The sequence below is a fragment of the Schistocerca nitens genome, unplaced genomic scaffold (assembly GCF_023898315.1).
Source record: "Schistocerca nitens isolate TAMUIC-IGC-003100 unplaced genomic scaffold, iqSchNite1.1 HiC_scaffold_345, whole genome shotgun sequence".
Taxonomy (NCBI): domain Eukaryota; kingdom Metazoa; phylum Arthropoda; class Insecta; order Orthoptera; family Acrididae; genus Schistocerca; species Schistocerca nitens.
Genome location: NW_026045879.1, coordinates 3,356 through 6,710, shown reverse-complemented (window position 1 = coordinate 6,710; position 3,355 = coordinate 3,356).

The window sequence follows — 3,355 nt, the reverse complement described above, 5'->3', positions numbered from 1 at the left end:
CCCCCCCCCCCCTAGAGACAGATACTTGCCCCCCCCTGAGAGACAGATACTTGCCCCCTTCCGACCAAGGGACAGATACTTGCCCCCCCCCCCCGACAGACAGATGCTTCCCCCCCCAGAGACAGATACTTGCCCCCCCCCGAGAGACAGATACTTGTCCCACCCCCCCCCACCGGGATACAGATACTTGACCCCCGAGAGACAGATAACTTGTCAACCTCCTCGAGAGACAGAAACTTGTCTCCCCCCCCCCCGAGAGGCAGATAATTGTCCCCCCACCGAGTGACAGATACTTGCCTCCCCCCCGAGCGACAGATATTGCCCCCCTCCGAGAGACAGATACTTGCCCCCCGCCCGAGAGACAGATACTTCCCCCCCACCACGAGAGAGAGATACTTGCCCCCCCAAAAGAGACAGATGCTTTGCCCCCACCCTGAGAGACAGTTACCATGCCCCCCCAAGATACAGATACCTGGCCCCCCTGAGAGTCAGATACTTGCCCCCCCCGAGAGACTGATATTTTGCCCCTCCGAGAGACAGTTACTACGCCTCCCCGAGAGACAGATAGCTGGCTCCTCCGAGAGACCAATACTTGCCCCCCCGAGAGACAGATCCTTGCCCCCAGCCCGAGAGACAGATACTTGGCCCCCGCCCGAGAGACAGATACTTGCCCCCCCCCCCGAGATGATACTGGCCCCCCCCCCCCTCGAGAGAATGTTACTACACACCCCTGAGAGAAAGATACTTGCCCCCCCCCCCCGAGAGACAGATACTTGCACACCCCCACGAGAGACAGATACTTGCCCCCCCACCGAGAGACAGATACTTGCCCCCCCCCCCGAGCGACAGATACTTGCCCCCCCCCGAGAGACAGATACTTGCCCCCCGCCCGAGAGACAGATACTTCCCCCCCCACCACGAGAGAGAGATACTTGCCCCCCCAAAAGAGACAGATGCTTTGCCCCCACCCTGAGAGACAGTTACCATGCCCCCCCAAGATACAGATACCTGGCCCCCCTGAGAGTCAGATACTTGCTTCCCCCGAGAGACAGATACTTTGCCCCCCTCGAGAGACAGATACTTGCCGCCACCCGAGAAACAGATACTTAGCCCCCCGCCACCGAGAGACAGATACTTCCCCCCCCAAGCGACAGATATTGCCACCCCCCTTTGAGACAGATATTGCCCCCCCCCCGAGAGACAGATGATTGTTCCCCTCCCCCCGAGAGACAGATACTTGCCCCCCCCGAGAGACAGATACTTTGCCCCCCTGAGAGACAGACACCTTGCCCCACCCCCCAGAACCAGATACCTTGCCACCACTCCCCCAAGAGACAGATACTTGTCCCACCCCCCCACCCCCCCCGAGAGATAGATACTTAACCCCCACGAGAGACAGATACTTGGCCCCCCACCCCGAGAGACAGATACTTGACCCCCACCCCCACCCCGCCCTGAGAGACAGATACTTGACCCCCACCCCACCCCGCCCTGAGAGACAGATACTTGCACCCCCCCGAGAGACAGATACTTCGACCCCCCCCCCCTGAGAGATAATTTGCCCTCCCAAGAGACAGATACTTGTCTCCCCACCCCTCGAGTAACAGATCTGCTTCCCCCCCAAGAGACAGATACTTGCCCCCCCCCCCGAGAGACCGATACTTTCCCCCCGACAGATACTTGCCCCCCCCCGAGAGACCGATACTTTCGACCTCCCCCGAGACAGATACTTGCCCCCCCCGAGATACTTGCACACCCCCACGAGAGACAGATACTTCCCCCCTAACCGAGACAGATACTTGCCCCCCCGAGAGACAGATGCTTGCCGCCCCGAGAGACAGATACTTGCCCCCCGCCCGAGAGACAGATACTTCCCCCCCCCCGAGAGACAGATATTGCCCCGCCCCGGGAGACAGATAATTGCACCCCCCAGAGACAGATACCTGCCTCCCCCGAAAGACAGATACTTTGCCCCCCTGAGAGACAGATACCTTGCCCCCCCCCCGAGAGACAGATACTTGCCCCCCCCCAGAGATAGATACCTTGCCACCACCCCCCGAGAGACAGATACTTGTCCCCCCCCAAGAGATAGATGCTTGTACCCCACGTGAGACAGATACTTGCCCCCCCCCCCCCGAGAGGCAGATACATTGCCCCCCCCACACCGAGAGACAGATACCTTCCCGGCCCCCCCCGAAAGACAGATACTTGCCCCCTCCCGAGAGACAGATACTTGCCACCCGAGAGACAGTTACTTGAGCACCCCAAGAGACAGATACTTCCCCCCCCCCCCGAGAGACTGATAATGCCCCCCCCCCTGAGAGACAGATTGCCCCTCCCCAAGAGACAGATACTTGTCTCCCACCCCCGAGTAACAGATACTTGCTCCCCTCCAAGAGACAGATACTTGCCGCCTCCCCGGGAGACAGATACTTCGCCCCACCGGGAGACAGTTACCTTGCCCCCCCGAGAGACAGATACTTGCCCCCCCCGAGAGACAGATACTTGCACCCCCCCCAGAGAGACAGATACTTGCCCCCCCTCACCGAGATACTGATACTTGCCCCCCCGATGGACAGATACTTGCCCCCCGCCCGAGAGACACATACTTGCCATCCCCCCGAGAGAGAGATACTTGCTCCCCTGCCAGAAAGATATGTTTTGCCCCCACCCCGAGAGACAGTTACTATGCCCCCCCGAGAGACAGATACCTGGCCCCCCCGAGAGACAGATTCTTGCACCCCCAGAGACAGACACTTTGCCCACCCCCGAAAGACAGATACTTGCTTCCCCCCCGAGCGACAGATACTTGCCCCCCCAAGAGACAGATACTTGCCCCCCCTGAGAGACAGATACGTGCCCTGCCCCCCCGAGAGACAGATATTGCCCCTCCCCAAGAGACAGATACTTATCTCCCACCTTTGAGTAACACATACTTCCTGCCCCCCGAGAGACAGATACTTGCCGCCCAAGAGACAGATACTTGCACACCCCCCCCCCCCCCGAGAGACATATACTTGCTCCCCCCCCACCTTGAGACAGATACTTGCCCCCCCCCCCCGAGAGACAGTTACTTGCTCCCCCGAGAGACAGATACTTGCCCCCCGCCCGAGGGACAGATACTTGCCCCCACCCCCCGAGAGACTGATACTTGCCCCCCCCCCCGAGAGACAGATACTTGCTCCCCCGAGAGACAGATACTTGCCCCCCGCCCGAGTGACAGATACTTGCCCCCTCCCCCCGAGAGACAGATACTTGCCCCCACCCCCAAAGAGACAGATATTTCCCCCTGAGAGACAGATACTTTGTCCCCACCCCGAGAGACAGATACTTGCAACCGACCCCCCGAGGACAG